Source organism: Pezoporus flaviventris, unplaced genomic scaffold, assembly GCF_033815535.1.
Source record: "Pezoporus flaviventris isolate CSIRO_AGI_PZ_B2104156 unplaced genomic scaffold, CSIRO_AGI_Pfla_v1 ptg000045l, whole genome shotgun sequence".
NCBI classification, from domain to species: Eukaryota; Metazoa; Chordata; class Aves; order Psittaciformes; family Psittacidae; genus Pezoporus; species Pezoporus flaviventris.
In genome coordinates this window covers 3,050,797-3,072,801 of record NW_026892593.1, presented here as the reverse complement: position 1 = coordinate 3,072,801, position 22,005 = coordinate 3,050,797, and the positions used below count along the sequence as shown (strand labels likewise).

Below are 22,005 nucleotides of genomic sequence, written 5' to 3'. Positions count from 1 at the left end.
AAACGAGGGCATTCTGCCTCTGTTGTTTAAGGAGGAAGGATTGCAGTGCAGATTCTGATATCTCACCCACAACTCAATGGCCAGGTGATGCTGTTCTTTCTCAGCATCCTCAGCAGCACAGCTGAGTCCAGACTATACCATCATAGCATGAGGCACCCTTGGGTTCACACCACATTAAGTTGGTTCATCTCTTGCTGAGCACTCCCATGATGACAACCCTTAAGATGGACCAGGATGACCGCAGTGATGGGATTGCTTTGACTTTCACAGACAGTATAGTCACCTGGTTGGGGATCCCCCTTCTGCCATCACCAGCTGAAGGATCCACATCACTGGGAGATGTAAATAGGCTTGGCACCCCCATTGTATTGGAACCTGGAATGATCACAGCATACCTTGATGACCAAAGCTGTCATGTATTAAATACCACTGGGTCTTTTCAGGGGATGGAAACAGGAACTTCTCTGAAGTGCCCCACTCACCTCCCACTGTCCAGACACCATGTCCCAGCTCAAGCCAGCCTGCATCCTGGCCTAGATTCTCCATGTCTTACTCAGCCTCTGCAAAGCCCTGGCTGTAGCAGAGGTTCCCAGGAACATCTCAAGTCCCCAAATCCTTCCTGCAGCTGAGGTTGCCTGGAAGTACCCAAGGATCTTCTCTTGGCTCCCATGGGACCTCACAGAAAAGCGCACTGGAGGCCTATGTAAAGACCACAGTAATATCAAATTGAAATTAATAATAGAAACATACAAATAATAGCATAATAATAAATAATGATAATAATAGTGAGATTTAAAATGTGTTAAGACAAGGCATTATGAGTATAATGCTCACTAGCTCCGTGTGTGGATTACAGGCTTCAGGGGGTTTTAATAAGTGCAGAGAAAATGCACTGGTGAGCACCCATCTTCCTAGTCATTTCATTAAGTAGTTTGCTTAATGGGCAGATGTTGGGGAGGCAATTGGCCATCCTTTCAAAAGCAGAGCTCAGACAGAGCTGTCCACTGATAGCTGTGAATCACAGCTTATATTCACTGGGGAAAGTCATAAAGTCACTGCTGTAAAAATGGGAAAGCTGAAAAAATGGGAAAGTTGAAAGGATGATTATGAAACAAAAGTGATGGTTGTCCCAAAATGCCAGCCTAGTAGTTATCTATGGAGGAAAACAGCTCTTCTGCATGGCTATTTGATCTATTAGGTCATTTTGAAGGCAGTTACTGGTAAGGACTCTACGTTTATGTTTGGGACTATGCGGAATGCAATAAAGCACTTGCACACTGCGTATTTCACATACAATCTGATCCATGAGCAGTGCATACCAGCATAACTTTAAGCACCTCGGCCCACACTTCACTAGTGATCAGCTGTTCCTTATAATATTCTCCTGGTTTAAGATGAATGTAAAAGTATGCCTTCAGCTGGGCACATGGGCTTTCTTCCTGAGAATGCACACCTAATGTACTTTAACCTTCCCTCCATTCCTCTTTCATCTACACTGCAATATAAACCCCACCAAACCTATGAGACCAAAAGTCTGACCCCATTTGGGATTTAACCAGCCAGACAAAAATCCAAGGCCCTACAGGTTGTACCAGTTCAGAGGAGACCCGAGGACAGATACAGGTGCCTTTTTGTTATTTATAAACATAATAATGTCAACAACCATACGAAGTCCTGTTTCCCTGAGCAGAGCAGGTATCTAACAAACAAGAGGGCAGGTTTTCTGCTCAGGGTGCCTTCTTTCATGCAACACCCATCCTTACCTATGGTTTTCCTTGGTGCCTTGGCCCTTTGCTTGGTTATTCTATGAGAGAAGATTTTTCCTCTCCCTAACGTTGTCATAGGGTATGATAGCATATGGCAGACCAGCTAAGGGAGTTAAACCCTTCTTCTCTTCTAGCTTCAGGTCCCCATTTGGTATTTTTAGGGAAAGCCTTTCTCCCTTCTTTGTCCGTTTCCTCCTGTGGAGGTGCTGTGTTGCAGCCAAACCTTGCAAAATGTTGCTGTCCCTAGTCAGAACCATTGATATGGGTCACACACCACCTGCTGAATACCTCTATTAAAGGCTGATTTCATAGTAAAGGCAGTATAAATAACAGTAAGAAACATCACCACTCCTTTTATGAAATCTTGCTCATGGGTCTCCCATGCAACAATACCCAGAGGAAAGCAGTGGCTCTTGTGACATGCCATGGGGTCCCCTGGGCTGCAGCACTGATGAGGCACAGCCCAAAGCAGCAGCCAAACCCTTTCCACCCTCTCTGAAAACAGGCAGATGTCATCTCTCTTCTTCTCATCCGGGGCTTGGTACCGCAAATGCTGGCAAAGCTTGATCTGCTGAAGTAACATGAAAGGTAGAAGCAATCTGCTGCATAGAGAGCACGTAAACCACATGGGGCTTTGAAGACAGGAGGTCAAAAACAATATATCCAGTCAGTTATCAGCCAGTCCTGTCTTCCCTTCCTCCCCTCCCTCTGGCTTATTGCTGCAGGAGCTCAGGTCCTTTGATGTAAACCTGTCAGACTCTTTGGTCTCTCCCCTGCTCTGCCCTGCCCCATTCTTCTTCCACATAGAGACTTGTGTGAGATTTTAATTATAGGCATGATCATATTGGTAAGAAAACCCTTCCTTAATTACACGCTCAATTAATTCCAGTAGCTTAGGAGCTGAAAGCAAAGTTAGGTGAAATCATTACTGCTTCATCTAAAGCTGGATCTCTTCACAGTCAGGTTTGGAGTAACACTGTGGAAGTCATTTTTTCTTTAGAAAAATGGAATTCATTTAGAAGAGATTAAATTATTTTGGATACAGGGAATTAGAGTGTTATCTGCAGCCACTGAAACTCTTTTCCAGAAAGACTAATTACTTACAGGACTAATCATTTCAGTAAATATTCCATGCTCAGGCCCAGGAACTATATGCCACAAATAGGGCAATAATCAACCTCATTGCAGCTGGCACAAACCCTCCCATAATGTATTGTGATTTTAAAGAGAGATCAGGTGAGATGAGAGATTGAACGTTGTCTTCATAAAGTCAGATACCTCTCTATGGCACCAGTGCCTCAATGTTCTTCCTCACACCTTTGCTGGTAGGCGGGTAGATACCTATTGGTAAGGATATCAGTAGGTATCAACTGGGATAGTGGTGCCTCAGAAACATCCGGGTCAAAGCCAGCTCAAATGAGCTTTAAGCCAAGATCTATCCCTGTCTCTATTAGACTAGTGACTCCCAACACATGGGGCATGAAACCTGTGTTACATCCCCTGGATCCCTGCTGACGCCCGCAGCAACGTGGAAAATAAGGCATAAATGCAGCAGAAGCAAAATCCAAGCTGGAATAAACAGTCAAGGAGACAGGGGAGGTTGTGAAGAGGTGATTAGGGATGGAGGAATGAGTCTGAGAAGCAGCAACCAGGACTAAATAGATGAGGTCTGGAGAGGACGAGTGAGCAGTGGAGGGCAAAGACGAAGTGGGGGACTTGTGTCTGTTGTATGGAAACCTCCTTCAGCCCAGTCCCTGTGTCCCAACTTGATGTGGGTGGTAAAATGCACGTGTGTAAAGCTGTTTTGTAAAGAGAGAACACCATCAAGATGCAAAGCTGGGAAATATCAGAGGAAGGGACATCCCTGCAGCCCTGTCCCATTTAATTATGTAGTCCCATACCATTTTCCCACAGGTTTCTTCTCATCTTGTGCATAAAATGGACAGTGCTCAGATAATGAGCAGCTATTCCTGATTTTGTATTCTCCTCATTTCTCAGTAAGTAACCCTAGGTCTTCTTTGCTGAATACTGCCCTGAAAACAGAATTATTCATTTTCTCATATACTTTTTTCTGTAGCATTAATTGTATCATTAAAAGGTAATCAGACTCTGGATTTGTCCCTATTTAACTGATGCAGAATTGAGCCATGAAGGAATCTTAAAGATCTACGCCAGTTTTGAACCATTTCTGACTTTCTTGCATCCTTAACATTATTCACAGTATCACAGTATGTTAGAGATTGGAAGGGACCTCGAAAGATCATCTAGTCCAATCCCCCTGCCGGAGCAGGAACACCTAGATAATGTTACACAGGAATGCGTCTCTGTGCTCATTGTGCCCCTCATCATTTACCTCTGGCAAAGCCAAGGCTTTCTTCAAGTCACATGCCAGGGGTATCGCTCACAAACCTGAAAATAAAACTTAGATGTCAGGGGTCATTAGCAAAATTTGGGGATATGTGAATCACCCATCACCAACTGTCTTCACCCAAAGACTATTTCATCTTCTGCAGCTCCCTGTGTACCTTCTGTCTGCCACAAATACCAAAGAGCCCTTTAGAAAGCAGATGTCTTCACTGATTCATCCTTAAGACAGCTCCACCCTACACAAGAAAAAAGGAAACCATAGGGGCAGAGGTTAAGGTGAAGAGAGTATATCATCATGCAATTAAAACCCGCATCATAAAACATCCACTAATGCTTGGCATTTTCTAACTTTTCACCCTGATATTCACCCAGTACAGATTCCACATGTATAATACCAACAGCCACATGATTATTGTCATGTGGCTATTCTTTACTTATCCTCATGTTATTAATTCTAAGAGTTCAAGCAAATTCACTGCAGTCAATCATTCCTTCTTGCACCTTCGTGGAGTAACTCAAACTGACAAAACAGATAGATAGTTGTGGGAGTAGATGAGAGCAGAGCTGAGCTGACTGTATGAAAAGGCCAGGCAGCTTTTGAATGTGCAAATCAAAACACAGCACTGTGGCAAAACCACATGCTGATGGTGGGGATTGAATTTGTGTCCTTCCACTTGCATCTCTCTGTATACCATCTTTGCCTGGAATAGATGTCTTTGTCCGCAAGAAAAGCTGCATCTGATTCTTTGTCCTCGTTTGATAGGGTAGTAAAAAAAGCTCTATGAAATGGGAGTGACTTTAACAATGTGTTGCAACTCATTTTTAGAAATATGTGTCTGCATATGCCAGTAGTTACTCTATTTTAAATCACTCATTTAGTGATGGTATTTGCAATCTTGTTGAGTGCAGTTTTTCTGATTAGTAAACACAGTATTATTAAGGTAGATTGTCAGGTAGATTAAGAAGAAAGCGTTAAGCAAAACTTACTTATTTAACTTCCAACCAGCTCTTTCCAGCTTCTAAATACATTTTATTGCTTACACCACAGTTTTGTCACATATGCCTGGGTTCAAGGGGTTTCTTTAAGATTCTCTTACCTGGATAATAACAGTGTTCTGGTGCTTCCACAAGCACAAGGGGAAATGACAGCCAAATGTTTCAAACCTCTCCCATAGGCATCACAAACCTCCCTTGCCAAGTGAGACAGCCTTTCTCCTGACCACAGTGAAAAGAGAAGGACAGGTGGCAGAACAAGCAGGTGACTGTGATTATATTGTGTAGGGTCAGAGTCTCTGCTGGCACAGCTCCTGAAACTCAGTAGAGATAAACTGTAGTTTCTCATACACGCAACTGAGTCCCAGGCTTGTTTGTAAGAATGACTCACATTAACATGGGAACATCACAGATGCACAGAAAGATGGTGAAGTTGTCTGGGAGGCCATCAAAGGCTGGAAAACAACCAATATCAAAGGAAAATATGAAGAAAATATAACATTTTTCAATCTGGACTGAAAAAGAAAAAATATTTATTTACAATCATTTTTTTCTTTTACTGTGAAAAACAAGTACACCATTAAATCAGCTTAAGCCATTAATCTTTCCTGGGAGATATCACCCACAGTACAAACAGGGAGATGAAATAAAGTTACGTTACTATTACGTATGTTGCAAGATAATTATTGTCAGTGGAGAAAAGACCAAACCCAAAGGGAAGGAAACACAGGGCAGAGACTGAGCAAAGCAAACTTGTGTTATACCACCAGCCCTAAAGGAACTGTGCCAGTTTGTATTCGCACAGGAATGCGGCCACTCCTTTGTTTATGTGATGCTCCAGACAGCACAGAGTAAGGACCAAAAATTAGGAATTCTTTTAAACTTTCACTTCTAGAGAATATTTGCACTAGTATCAACAAACAAAACCAAAATCAAACCAAACTGAAACCTGGAACCAAGGAGAGATTCATGGCCATTCACACATTGAGAAATCTTAGAAACATTTCCCAAAAACCTAAGGAAATGGTTAAAGACTCTCAGGGGCAAAAATTAATGCTGAGCATTAACATTCGTTTGACAGAATTTATCTACTCTTCTGCTCCATAAAACCTAAGAGCAGTACTTAACCTGCAACCCCCAGCGATGTCTGGTGTGTGTTACTTCCCAGCCCCAGTGGTGCTCAGGGACGTGCTCTGGAATGCAGAATGAAGTATATGGTGCAGCCTGTGGGCTGAAGGGAAATCATTATTACACTGTAATCAATAGTGTGCATCTTGCGTGGCTTCTCAGCCTCTCTGACAGCCTACCATAGCTGTCAGAGGTTGGGATTGGGGTATTTTAATGATGTGAGTAAGGTCATAGTTTTTTTGTGGGCTTTTAATTTGAATTGATTCCCTTCCTTTTATGATGATGACAACACTCTTAAATTAGCCAGTAGCGCTGAGGCCTCAATATAGATCATTTTAACACCTGGGGGACAAATACAATGGTAGTGGGGGTGAATGTTATTCTCTCAAAGTCAGTGCAGCTGAAAGTGCAGTATTTGAACTAATTTATTCCATATGTTTGGTGGTTTTTAAAGTGTAGGAGTGAGACAGTGAGAAGGGAGTGGGTTCAAGTGTTTTCCTCCTTATAATACATTAATAAAGAGGATAGCCAAAGTCCTGCCAATACCAGACTTGCAAAGGCAAAGCCTTTTACCATTCACAGGTGGCTCTAAAGATGAACAGTCTGGACACAGCTTGGGATGGACCATGACGCCAAGATCCTTCTGCCAGAGAGTAATGGGATTCACTGAGTCTCTAAGAGCCACACAGAGTGGAAATCAGGCTTAAAATTTTCCTGTCAAAGGTTTTCCAGATTGTTTGCTTCCAAGATGTCTTGTTCAAAACATGTTAGATGCAGACTTTCTTACAGCCTACGTCAAGGTTTCATTAGCATCCTAGAGCATACGGTGGATTCCCTGGGTCTAGGGGCTCAAGTAAGCTCATCCACTGTCACCCTGCATCCCACAAGTTCTCTGGTGGAAAAGACCAAGCATGGCAAGGTCTTTACTCTGGCCCTTTGGAGCTTGCAGACCCTTTGGTTTGGTACTGAGGCCTTGAAGCACACTAGTGGCCTTGTCGTTAAGTATCACAGTTCCTCCCCAGGAGGAGTGAAGACCTTGATATCATTTCTGTATCCAGGACTTCACAGGGATAAGCCTTTTGCTGGGATTATGATTTACAAACACCCTGAAGAGTGTGAGTAAGGTCCTGGTGTCCAGATCCCAGAGAGAATAGGCCAGTACAGAAAGTATTCCAGTCCAAAACTACCAGTGCCCAGGTCCCAGAGGGAATAGGCCAGTACAGAAAGTATTCCAGTCCAACACTACAGAGCCCCATTCTGCCTTGTCTTCTTCTCCCAGCAGATTTCCACTGTGGCCTCAGAAACCTCTTTGTGTTGGCTTCCTGCCCTGCTCTGAGTTGTCCTCACAGATTCACAGAAATACTGTTGAAATAACACACTCCCATGGATAACACCCTATAAACTTCTGCTGTGTTCTCCCACTGCACTTACTAAGAGTCGAGAAATGTTAATGCCTCGAGGGCTTCTTCCTAATTGTATGGCTCCTGTCCAATGGAAGCATATGTACAAATCATCTGCGATTGCTGGTGTGTGCAGTGGTAATGCTGCTTGGGAAAAACTCCTCTGGTATTAACACGAATACAAGAGATAATTCCATAGAGAAGTCAGCCATGGTTTGGTATTAATCCTCAGGCACAAGGCATAAGGATTTTCTGGCTTGACTGTCATGCAAAAGAAACCATGTTAATAATAGGGTCCTCCAGTCAGCTGACTATGAGAGATTAATTAAAACCTAACAAAACATGAGTATATTCCATACCTTATGTAGAAAGAAGAAAGTGAAAGAATATTTTGGTGAATGAGCAAGTGTTAATGAGGAATGGGTCAAAAGTATTGAATTACACCTGTCTTATTTCTTAATGTTATTGTTCCTAGTTCTCCAAGGCCATGGATATCCTATAAAGGAATTGGAAAAACCATGAAGGGAATAAAGAATAAAAGCAATGGCAGTCAATCTGAAGTGATGCCATTGTTCTGCTTGCTGGGCTTGGTGGGCAGGGCTTATATTTTAAAAGTGTTCATGACATGCTTAGAGCAAGCAAACTCCTTTACTTAAACCTCACAAGGGACAAGCTCTCACCTTATCCCAATGCTGTAATGAAATTCAATTAAGTCCTAAAGTGGTCACAAAGCCAGATTGGATGGGGCTTTGAGCAACTTGGTCAAGTGGAAGGTGTCCCTGCCCATGGCAGGGGGTTGAACTAGATGAGATTTAAGGTCTCTTCCATCCCAAACCTATGATTTTATGATTCTAAAGATTGTTTATTCTCCTTTGAAACTGGTAGTCTGAGCTGGCTGGAAGGGTTTTTTCCTAGGTGTTTGTTTAAGGGAACAGGTCAGAAAAGCAATGGGCACTGATACGTATGCTTTTGGTATGTGCTGGCCAGACCATCTTCCAGGTGAGAAAGCCACCTCTTCTCCAGTCCCAACCAGCTCATGGTCTGAAGCTTTTGGTACCAAAGCTTTGGTGATATCATTGGTGGCAGCCTTCTGCCTACTGAGGCAAAACATGGGTCACTCCTATGCTTTATGCAGCTCAGCAGAGCTTTGATAACAGGGTTGGAAAGCTGGTTAGCAGCTGTATTCATCAGTAATTAGGCAGCTACAAAGTTAAGGTATGCCATTATTAATGGTGATTAGCAAAGTGCTAAGGAGGAAAAAACAAGGAAGCTGCCAGGCAATGGCATGAAAATAGAGCCAGATGAAAAGTGAACTTTAAAAGATTGGTTCTCTGAGAAGGAAAGGGTGGATGTGAGCTCCCAAACACTGATAGATTCAGAATCACTTCTAGTTGAACCTCTCTTGACATGCTTGCTGTTTCCCTACCCCTGGGGAAGTTACTTAAATCTGTTTTAACCTCCCCTGGTTTTCTAAACTGAAGTTGTAATACCTGCCCACCTACTCACCTTTCAGAGGAGTATTCTAAAGCTCTGTCTGTTTGTAAACTGCTCAGGAAATAGCATGTTCCAAACTCTCTCTGCATATAGCAAAATCTACTTTAAAAATAGGTCTAGAAGGCACTCAGGCTCAGAGACAAAATAGGAAAAACACAATTCAGAGCAGGAGTCTGTCTGAACTGTTCTCAATGCTTCTAGCATGGGGGATTTGACTCCCAGGTAACCATCTCCTCTCCCAGTGCTTAACTAGCCTTAAGGTTAAAGAGGGATTCTTAATGCCCATTTCTTTTCTCCCTGCAGAGTAAGACAGATTGCAATTAATCCTTGCCCTATCTACCACCTTTCTATGACGAACTGTTTCACAGCCTTCAGGCTTCCATTTTCTGGACCACAGAAACCTACATCCTTTAACCTTTCTTCAATGGTCACATTTTCTAAACTCTAATCATTCCCACTGCCCTCTTCCCAAAGTTTGCATTTCTAAACACTACAATATAAATTATATTCTCTATGTTGTGGAGGTTTATCCTACTACTAAGCTGTTACCTTTCATTGTTGTCAAACCTTTCACACTTTTCTAATTTGCCAGCCTCCAATATTTTTCTCTCCATTCATATCCACATGCCAATTTTTATTGACAAAGGGTGTAAAATTTAACAGAAAATGCAATTATTGTTCCAGGTTTACTTTAACCACCCTATAAAAATTTATATAAAATAAAAGCCCCTCTATAAAATCCTTTGCAATCCCATGAACAGAATATTCATCTCTGTTACATTTTAAAGGGGTTTAGAGTGACTCAAACAAACCCCTATGAATTTGGGGCTAAATCTTTAGCTTGTGTAACTTGTATCCTCTTAGACTTCATTATAGCCATACTAATTCACAGCAAGTGAGGAGCCAACCTCTAATCTCTACTGCATGCCCTAGGAACTGTGCTTGTCAGGGCTAAGAACCGTACACTTTGGATCTGATCTTCTCACACCCTGCGAACCTCGTGTGTGCAAGGAGTGAGCAGCATAAGTGGTGGGAGGAGATGGCCTGTTTGCATCTCTGAAGTGTGACCTGGACTTCTCTTTTCCAGAACAAGTAATAAATCTGAAAACAAATGCAGATAAAACTCCCTCTTTTTCAAGCATGAAATAACAGAGGTATTTTCCAGGTCCTCAGCACTGCAGGTAGTTACACAAGATGCTGACCAGTAGATCCAGGCCTAGCTTGCAGCCAAAGCCAACCCCAGATCTCCCACCAAGGCTGGTTGCAGACCTTCTCATTATGCTTCCAGTGGCTCCATCGCACCCAGCAACAACAGGTGCCAACACTGGGTCTTTGATCCAAGCCCAAACTGCTTGGCTCATGGCAAGCCATTGCATGGGACAGATAGTCCTTGGGATAATTAAGGGAAAAAATGGACACAATTTGGTAAATCACCCATAAATTAAGCCCAACACAACGGCTCTTGGCAGGTTGCTAATGTGACACTTAACTGAGGAAAATCTGGCCATCACCATTGCTCTATGTGAATCTACAAAGTACCTTACATATTGATTACTTACTAATCAGGAAGTACTTTAGGAAGTTTAATCCTGTACAAACTTCTTAGGCATGCAGATGGCTTAAAGCAGGCTACATTGCTACCAATTGTATTTTTAATTGCTGTGTTTAGAGAGTCTCATTGATCTGATCAAAGCTAAATAAGCCCCATGGTACTTCCCATAGTAAAGTTTACTGATGATGTATTTCTTTCTTTTGCTATAATGAAACCTTCTGCTGTGCTGTAACCGGACAAATGCAATGCCAGCGAGCAGAGCGGGATGCCCTGTGCTTTAATACATTTGTTGTTATTTCTGCAGTTCAGAAATCCCTTCAGCCAGGCAGAAGGAAAGCAGCTGTGTGACATTATCGGTAATTGCTTAATATTGTCATTGCATTTGCTTACAAGGAAAAAAAAGCCACAGACTATCAATCAGCCGACAGAATATTCATAGTCTATGATAATAGTAAGTGCTTTTTGAATGTCATGGCAACAGTCACGGAACAACGTGATCTTGTACTTGATTACTTCCTGCTGCATTCCTAATAGTGTCTGTATTGCTCCATTAATTTTGCTTCTTTTAAAAAACAATTTCATTTCTGTTTGGCAAGTGTGTAAAAAAAACAGCACCTTTTCCCATAGAACCCCAGTGAGCAGGACCTCTTGTGGTCCTGTAGCTCTTCTTCTGTAACCTAGATTTGTCCTATACAAGCTCTTCTGTAGCCTAGATATGTCCTATACTTGACCCAGCATTCCTGGGCGCATTTTAGGAATTATGGCTGGATTATTACAGCAGGTAATCTCTGAAATCAGATTTGAGACTGATTTTTGTGAAAAAGAGTTAGAATAATCTCATTAAATAATTTGTTGGAAGGGCTTTGCAGACATGGGGAAATAAATTGATTCATCTAAGACACATCTGGACATGACTCATTCTTCATTTTTGTCCTAGTAGCCTGTATTTTTCAGTTGCTTTACCTCATTCAGGTTTGTGAGTTTATGGCTTTTAAAGGCCAGAAAGCATTATGAGCCTTTATCCTTCTGCATCAGAAAATCATCCAGTAATTTTGGTATCGAGTCCATAACTTTCGAAAGGGCAGTGGCATATGTTTTCAGAATAAGCAGTTTGGGGGTCTGCAGCTGGTCGGTAAGATGCTGTATCTACTAGCAAGTTGCTCTAGATACTTGTAACCAGTCTTCTTAAACAAAACAAGAGAAGAAAACAACAACAAAAGGAAACAAGGAAAAGCCTGAGATTCTTATTTGCCATCTGAATTTGCCCAGCCTCAACTGTTGTTTCTTAGAGCTCATGATGAATCTTACTTCAGCTTGAAGAGCTGAGTCCTGTACAAAATTTCCTAATGCAAGTGTTAATAGGTTGGTTTTGAGTGTGTCAATAAGTTGCAACTGAATTCACTCTTAGCCTTCCCAAGGACAAACTACTTGAAATAAATTGGTTTAACAAAAGTGAAAAGTTCTGCTGGGGTGCAAGCGTCTGACTCATGTTAGCTTTTATACTGCTTTGCCTTCACTGTGTTTCACCTAAGGACCATTTCTAGTCCCACAATGACCTGAACTGCAGGGACCCAACAAGCGTACTCTGCCAAGAAAGTGCAAAGCGGTGAAAAGACCATTAGGAATGGACTTAGAAGCATTTCATTAGAGCACTTGAACCGGTAGCCCAGTTCAGCCATCACCCGCCACAAGTGATCCCTGTTGATGCAAAGTTTCTAGCTTAATCTACCTTCTAAATGCATCAAAGGTATTTAACTAATTTGATAATTCCTCTGTAATACCTTTGTTATTTTCCTCCTTTTTTAAAAGAAGAAGAAAAGGGACGCACATTTTTAACCAGGAAAGTACGGGGAGTAAGTATCATCTGCCCTGAAGGAAGACTATTCCAGCTTCCAGTTTTACCTTTTCTTTTAATTCCCAGCTCTATTAGATCCTCCTTATGTCATTTCTTATTTAGTCATCACATGCTTGATTTTCTTGATCACCGTAGAAATAATGGCGATGTTGGCATTTGGTCCATCCCTGTAGACATAGCCACCTCTGGGGCAAGTGACCACTTGCATGATGATGCCCAAGCACTCAGCTGCTCCTTTGCCAATGGATTATTTGGTTGTATTATTTCTAAAGTGCTTTGATAGGCTCGTTTACTGGGAGCTAAGCAATGGCAAGGCCTTTGAGAGCTGGATGCTTGTCAGATGCTACTACATTAAGTCCACATGTAAAAATCAAACCGCCTGGCTTCAAAGAAGTTTGTCTGGTGTAAATTAACCTGTATTTTAGAAGTTCTGGAGCAGATGCCGTACTTTGCCCTGGAGATCTCATTACTGCTCAAATGTATGCACTGATTTTGCCACATTAATAAAGCAGCGGGTCCCCCTTCCCCCACAAAGCAGGATTAGCTATTGGTGTCTGTAGTTATTTTTGTCAAAAACCTTTTGAAAGTCTGTGCAGGGAGAGGAGGAGGGAAAGTTCGGAAAAAGCCAGTATCTGTCTTTATTAATTACAGGATGATTAATTATTTAATCTGCATAGATATCTGTATGCACAACTCAGCTGATTCTCATTTATCAGACTTCCAGCACCATTAATCAAGGGAAGTTTTAAATGTAAAGGAAGACAGGCTGATTTAAGGTGTTGTGTGGCAGTGTGCACACTGCCCAAACTCCATGATTGGCCATCAATCACAGCAAGGGATGACCCTGCCTCCTGCTGATGAGCACCCAGCATTTGTGCCACTCCATGATTTGTTTCAAGATCCTCTGGGCTTCTTCTCTAAATTTCATCATTAAGTTTGAAACCTGCATTAGACTCAAGTGAAATCACAACCTAGATAACAAGTAAAGGTCTAGAAACAGAATTGACTTAGGGTGGCTGAAGAGAAGTTGCTCCACTTCAGATGATACCTATCAAGGGTTCCTCTTCTGGAACCATCTTCTGGGCTGGTGCAAACTTTCAGGAGTGCTGGATGATGCCTTAGCTTAACCATGCTCCATGATGGTTCATTACCTTCAAGAAGTGCATTCAAGTTTCCAACATGCATGCAGTCACTGAGGAGATGTTCAGTAATTTGTCATGCTGCCACAAGGCTGCTCATACCTGCTCAGCTCCTGAGTACACAGCAGAAGTCATTTTCCTACCTCCTTTAAACTCCTACACAAGACCCAGGTCTGGGGTTCAGGAGGAGGAAGAACAGGCATGCATTGATAATAAATCTTCTTACTTTGCCATTATACTCTTCTCCAGATGAATGAGGGCGTGAGGAAGAAGTAGGTGGATGTTAGCTCCAACCTGGATGCAGACTAGTTTTTTCCTTTTTTTTTACTCCCCACCTTCTGTTAAGGACTTGGAAAGTGCCAGTTTATGGGATTGCAGTTGCCAACTCCCAGAATTTTAGAATAATTTTAGAATGAACCTTATGTTATTGGAATTGTTTTTAGATCCTTAGCTCCCAGAGTCAAGTTATACTGGAAGTTGTCTCCCATATTTAGTTTTAAAGCACAATTTAGCTCTGTGATTGTTAGAAGAAGCTTAACAGTAAAACCCTGAGGATTATTGCAGGGTTAAAGGTCAGATAGCATATACAAACGTTAAGTTGTATTTTTCATTACTATTTTTTCCTGATTTATGATGAACATCAATGTCTTAAGTTATGCAGAAATATTCATAGACCATTGAGCCGAGGTAACTGTAGCACTTGCACACTCCTTTTTCATGGCAGAAGCTTCCCATTGCTGAGGCTGTATATCCTTATGCTGCATAATTGCTTTTCTTGCCACTGTGTGGCCATACCTGGCATTGGTTTTGCCAATCTCTGATAATCATTCACATTCGGCCATTTCAAGAGCTGGTTAGAAATTTGCCTGAACTGCACTGTTCAAAAAGTTCAGCTGGGTAACCAAGAAGTCTTACAGATCTATTCAGTCTTTATTATAGAATAAGGATATTGATGACTGATTTGAGTTGTAATCATTTTCCCAGCCCTTGGTGGCAGAACACAGACATAGCTCCAGTCTCAAACACACCTACTCTGCCATCTCACATACAGATTGCTGTTACTGGAGGAAAGACAAAAGCCTCAAACTTGCTAGCCATAGCAATATTCTGCACATTAAACAGACCCATAACACCAGCAGCAGAAGGATGTGCATCCTGTCTGTCAGGAGGAACAAGGATGATTTTCCATTCTAAGGAGGGTTAAAGATCACCTTTGATGAGTGCACTGACAGCGAGTGAGGTGTCCTCCTATCATAATGATCAGGGAAGGGCTGCTGATGTCAGCCAAGGACACTGTAGACCACAGAATCCCATTACAAATGATTCTTAGGGCTTAACTACACCTTATTATATTTTAGACTTTGCTTTCTAAGGAGAATCTTCCTTCTTCTGCATGCATCCTGGTTTTGGGAATGACTGGGCATTAGTCATTATTGCAGAGTTATTTCACTGCAGGTAACCAAGTGTCTCTCAGAACCAAAGCAAAATGCAGAGCTCTTAAAATGCCATGCAGGCAATGGTATATCTTCTACAGGTATGGACAGGCAAGAGTGGGTCTCCCATATTCAGCTATATTCAGATAGCTGAATTCAGCTATATTCATATAGCTGAATAGCTATATTCAGATAGCTGAATCCCATTCTTTCCAGTACATGACAGTAAATGGCTATGAACTATTTCTGCAGATCAGCTGCCATCCTGTAAATTCAAATCCTCACCTAGTCCATAGTGATTTATGTAGGACCATAGAAGAAAGAACAAAGAATCAGAATTTACCTTATATGATACATCATATGATACATATATATGATACATATATATGATACATCAAGATAGGAACCAGGCAGGAGTTTTCTTCCTATACCTGCTGCATGTTTTGGCAAACCACCTAATTTCACAGTTTCCCATTCATGTCAAGGGATGATGACACTTTTTCTCCTAATCTCTATTTTACACAAGTAAATTTTCATCTTCACTCTCCAGAGTCCACCTCTGATGTACATGCTTAATGCCTCATTAATAGGACCTAAATTGAGCTAGGAACTGCCAACCAATGGACAAGCATCAGAACATGTCTGTGGAGTATTTATTAACCTCCTTTTCCTTTTTGTGTCTCAATGATGGACTTCTGGTCATAGGCCTCACCAGCAGAGCCTCTTCCCATCATAAAGCTCTAATTGCAAATTAACCTTTGGTTGATTCCTTGTAAAAACATTATTCTCCCTGAAACTGAAAAAGAAAGGAGTGCAGTAAAAAAGCACCTGTTTACTGCTCAGCTTTCTCTGAAGTGTCATGTTAAATGTTATGTTATTGCTGCCTAAGTAGTGAACTAATTCAAAATAGTCCTTTGAATAATGTAAGTAGGTAGAATTCTTAGGGATTCTATACGTAATAATTGGACTACCAAGATACTTCAACACCTTAGAAATGCTGCTTCTGCATGGAGCTAGTAAATGTTTGTGATTTTTAACATGAATATACAGTCATAGCAACGAGAAATTAAATTTAAATGCTTGTAGCTAAATTATATTTTGCTATTAATCATTTCTTTACACTGGCATCAATTCACTTGTCCTAAAAGCATTTAAATACTGAGGACTGATGTTGCAATTTCTTTGCATGGAAAACTCTCAGTGAAATCATTTGAGGTTTTTATGTACAACCAGCTTGCAGGACGTTAATAATCTGATTTAAAGCCTTGTGTAACAGTGAGAAGCCTCCTATTATTATCAATAAGTTTTTCATCCAGCTGTAATTGAAGACAGAAATATTTTTGCTGTTGTTATTTCGTATGAAAGCTCCAACAGATGCCAGTAAACTGAGCATGTCAGTTCTTACAGAAAGACCAGAAAAAAGGCTTTATTTAGTAGGGAATGATACCCAGTGTCAATCCTGCCCCTTTTTGTAGACTGAAGTCAACATGTTTGATGATTAAAAACACCTGTGGGAGCAAGTTTTGAGTCTAGTGAGGAGAAAAGAAGTATTTCAATTGCAAGTTCTCACTGTAATAAACAACTCTTTTCCTGAGTCTATAATGGACTAGATCAATAAAACAATTGACAGTAACTATGGAGAAGAAGAATAACAGCCTCACTTAACAGTTACAGACTGAGGCTCCTGAAAGCTTTTGTAGATGCTTTAATTAAGCATCACAACAACCCTATGATGTACAGGAAGAGTTATTATCTGTATTTTAGAGGTGGAGATCACACAGCAGGTCTTCAGAAAAGCTGATAGAGGCAGTCACGTTACTTAACTCCCTGTCATTTATCCCAAACTTTGGAGGTCATCCCCTCGCTGCTATGTAATGCCCTTTACAGGTCAACCTTGAGAGATCCTTGTGGATACATTTGTCACTGTCCTGCACAGCATCCTTGTCTCTGAACTGGAGATCCATGGGTTTGGTGGAAGGACCACTCAACGGATAAGGAATTGGCTGGATGGTCACACTCAAAGAGTTGTGGTCAATGGCTCAATGTCCAAGTGGAGACCAGTGATGAGTGGTGTTCCTCAGGGGTTGGCACTGGGACCAGCACTGTTTAACACCTTTGTTGATGACATGGACAGTGGGATTGAATGCACCCTCAGCAAGTCTGCTGATGACACCAAGCTGTGCTGACACACTGGAGGGAAGGGATGCCATCCAGAGGGACCTTGACAGGCTTGAGAAGTACATCAACTCACAAGGTTTAAAAATACAACTGCAAAACATATGACCCGAGATGCTAGATTGGTACATAGCAAAATTGGGCTCCATTCCCAATGTGAGATTTTCTGTGTCTTCGGTTTTCTTTGTCCCTCATCCTTCCATACCCCATCTGTGAAACATGACCAGTTCTCTCTTTTTCTGCCTGCTTTGTCTTACTTAACTAAATAGTAGCTTCCTCTTTGCTTTACTCTTGGCACATTTTTGTTGGGTTGAATAATGGGCAACTCCGAGGGAGCAATGTGTTATGAAAATAAATAAGAATGAAGCACTTGCAAATGCAGCATATCAAGTCTACCAAGAACTGGAGCCTACTTTCTGCTCTGGCTTTTCCCAGGCTACCTTCATTTACAACTTTAATCCTTTGACATTAGTTGGCCATGGAAGCTGTGGAGGAAACAGCTATGAATATACTTCCGTGTATGCAAAGATGTTTTTCCACACAGAGATCCTGGAACACACTCATGAGGTGCAGCATGAGCTTAAGACATTAATTTATTCAAGGATGTTTAAAGCATCTTCTGCTACAAGCATACATGTGCCCAGAGAACTAAACCATGGCTGCTTTTCTACATCACAGACTCATCTATGGACATCCAAAATGAGCTTCTCTTGCAACCACAAAATATCTGCAGGTTAAAAACCATGGCTGTGTCCATGTATCCCCTCACAGTGGGACACACACCTGGGTCTTCTGGAGTTGCATTGGGCCTTTCAGACATAAAGTATGAAAAGAAACACTGCCCCATTACTATGGCTTAACACAGGTCATCTGTTTGGATGGCCTTGAAAACATTTACCAACTAAAGGCAATTTCTTCCACACCATTATTCTTCTGTTTCAGGAAACTGATAATCAAATTTAGGCTAAATTTTGGTACTGAGTTTGGCAGACATCTTTCTTCTTCCCTATCTCAATTAAAAATTGCTTGGACCTATCATACATTTATTCTCTTTGATATTCTGCCTCTCATAACAGCATACATGTCTTCAGAGTACATCCAATCACTTTCATTATATATAGTCACCACCTGGACAATGAACCTTGTAGCTCCCTGTCCTTGCCCAGATTGCATAGTACCTGATGTGGCAGCTATGCGCAAGCAGTTGAAGTCCCATCCTTGCTGTGGATCAATGAAAATCTCTTTTATACTGATCCTTTTTTCCTGCTAGGAGGCATGGCAGCCTCTATTTAAAGAGAGAAAAAGGAAGCTAATGAGGAATTTCTATTTCCCCTGTATTTCTTATACAAGTACTGCTTGGAGTAGATTGTATTTACAAGTATCATCATTGTCAGAAATGCTGTTATCAAAGTGTACCTAGTAAAAATGGCTTCTTGCTTTCCCTCCACAGCATTTTCAAATATCCCAGGGCACAGTGCATATTTTATCCTTAGGAAAACCAACCAAGAGATGGAATTTTAAGCAGGGATATTTTTTTTTCTGCTTGGATTTTTGTTGCTACTGTTGTTGTTTGGGGTTTTTTTTATTCATAAGCTAGTCCTTAGGGTTGGAGAAATGTTTTGACAGAAAGAGATGATAATAGATAATGGAGTAATCTATTAGTGGTGACTGTTTTACCACTGAAATTTGTATACTTTGGAGACCACTAATAAAAATGGAGCCATTTACACATAATTTAGTTGATTCAGTTAGTTCTAACTCTTTCACAGCTGCCTCTGAAATGCACAGTTACTTAAGGTTATCATTTTGAGAAGGTTTTTAATTTAGATGGATGCCAGAGATGCAGGCTACTCTTATTAGAAGACATTCTGTGCTGTCCTTGTACCGTGCTTTATGTAATTAGTGCATACTCAAACAGTACAGCTATTTAATAACCCCTCTGTGTGTTCCACGTAATGATTATAATTATGCCAGTGACTGAAAGCAGAACTAGAGTATCCTACAGGATGTCCTTGTGATGCAGAACCACATGAATTTTAACCAATTCCTTTCCTGGATTTGGCTGGGAGATTCCATGTACAGGCTACCAGGCTGTGCACCCATGCAGTGCTCAGCCACACAGGGAAACAAAGCTCTTGTGAGGCCCTTCCAAGGACTGACTCTTCTTCCAGTCCACAAGCCACACAAATACTGGGATTATTCACCCTGACTGCAGAAAGTTTTGGATTGAGTACACGGGCAACAGGAACTGTAAGCAACAGGAACTGTAAGCAAAGTTATCCTCTGGCTGAGTCAGTGGAGGCTAAAATTTACTGCTTGCTCCCCAAAATTAATGTTTTAATTTTTTTTCCCCTTTTATTAACTGCTCACTTATCACCAATACAGTGTACTTCTTGGCAGAGACTGCTCTGCGAAGGATTACAGGTAAGAGTAAAAGCCTGGAGTTCATGGTCTCCATGAACCTGCAGACATTAAAAATTAGCCCATAGTCCCTCCAATTCATTACACATCCAAGTCGCTCCAATTCATTACACACTTCTCTGCAAGCTACACTTTAGCAGCTCGGTCAGTGCTATTTGAGACAAAAAAAGGGCAAGACAGAAGTGTTTAATAAAAATGTTATTTCTTATCAAGATTATTTTCCTATTAAGAAAATCAAACTCACTGCTTTTGAAAGCAATGCTCTGTAGATCAGTGTGGAAATTACAGTTCTTCCAAGTCCACAGGTTGCTCATAAACTGATCTGCACATTTCTAATGTAGGGTATTGAAACAGTTTCCTGCTGGTATTATACTTAATAGCAATACGGTCCAGCAGGTCCTGGCTTTTCCCTCTCTGCATTTATGCTTCCTGGTGCTGGTGACAATATTTGGCCAGTTGAAGAGTCACATGAGGAGCAAGAGGTATCTGAAGTTCTCAGTGCCAGTGCTTTGAAGTCATTGCTAAAGATAATCATTTACAGTGAAAGAACAAAGTAGGTGAACCTGAACCCTTCTTTACAGCTCTGCCTATTATCAGGGGCAGCAGCATCTTCTAACTGTGGTGCTCTATTCGAGCTGAGTGTATGGGGCTAAGGTAAGGAGGCCACTGACCAAAATCAAGTGCTGCTCATCACTTCCAACACTGTTCCTGGTGCCAGACCTCTCGGATAGATCTCTGTTCGTCCTCTGCCAGGTGGATGCTGGCCGTGGCCAGGGCACCATAGGCTGCTCTTCCCTGCAGTAACGCATTACTTATGCCCAATTATTCACTAGTTTATGCTGACAAACCTCAGTTGGTCAGTGGTTTCTAAGTCATCTCACTCCCATCACAGATTCCATTTTAATGAAAAGAGATGCAGCTATTTTACGCCAGTGGAGAACCTACCCTAAAAATGCTGACATCCCTGATTTCCTGCAATGTCCTTTGTATCTTCTCCTTTTGAAAAGGAGAGTAGCAAAATCAAAGCAACATGCAGAATTATCCATGGTAAATTTCTTCAAAGCTGTTAGATATTCATTATATTCACAAACGTTTTATAGCTCCTAGAACACAAAGAGTAATCTGATGAATCTTTCAGTTTACCCTTCTGTAACCCAGTCTGCTCCCTGAGCTAATCCCTTTGGCATCAAAATCCTTTCAGCCAAACTGCCTTCTATGCTATCCATTGACACCACTTTGCTCATTACAGCTTGGGTTGTCCTATTCCATTAACTTGCTCATAAGAAGGAGGACACTGGCACAGTAATTTTAATATCTTTGGAATGATGAAATACAGCTCTAGATGGATTCTAGTGCAGGTTGTTGAGCTGGAAGAAAATCATACCTGCAGGAACATGTACCGAGCTAAATGTATTGTAGTGTTGTACACTTCCACAAAAATCAGACCTTTTCCTGCCTCATACAAATGTAGGGCTATTTGAAATCAGGCTCCTCTACAGCTAATTGCTTGGTGGTTTCTGTCCTCCTGTGACTACAGCCACCCCCTGGGGTAGGGAGAGTGGGATAAATTTCTGTGCTCAGCACACACAGAGCATCAGGAAACTGTATTCTGGTTTTATCACAGCTGTTATTATCTGAAAGACATAACTGGGAAGTGCTGTCTGCCCTAGGCACCTTCTATACTCCATGGAGAGAGTACCAGTGGTGGGAGCAGAAGTCAGGCTGAATACCACAAGTGCTTCCTTTTTCAGTATATTTCTACTCAACTTGAGACTGAGAGCTGATGTTAAACTGGTGTAGGTCCTTGGCATCTTTCAGACCTACACCACTATCACTACTTACCAACTCTGAGCACCTTGAGCGTCAGACCGCGACACCCCACTCAACAAAGATGACTTTCATTCTAGGAATGACAATAATGTTGCAGGAATAATAGAAGGAAAATTTGCTTCAATGCACTATCCTAGTGAGAAGAGAAAATGTGTTTCATAGGTTAGCATGTTGCCCATAAGCAGATCTGACAGCTTAATTTTCTAACATGGTACATGGGAAACTTGAAAGGAGCTTTTCAGTTAAGTGCAAGGCACAGAATGTGTCTCCTCAGTGTGTTTAATGAAGGCTTTCAGCCATCCCTCTCCTCTCACTGTTCTGCAGCTTCCTTACTCTGTCTTTCCTTCAGCAAGATGCATTTCCAGATGTAACTGCTGAAGACAGCATTTCGGTCTCTGTCTAATGGCTTGACAATGGCATAGTGTGGATAGGGATATCCTTAGATGTTTCAT

At 41.5% G+C, this 22,005-nt stretch overlaps 1 protein-coding gene across 2 annotated transcripts in view; it reads left to right on the top strand.

Moving 5' to 3' along the window:
* Positions 1 to 22,005, top strand: part of FRMD4A (FERM domain containing 4A) — a 380,055-nt gene that overhangs the window by 96,077 nt on the left and 261,973 nt on the right. The gene's annotated exons all lie outside the window — the stretch shown is intronic.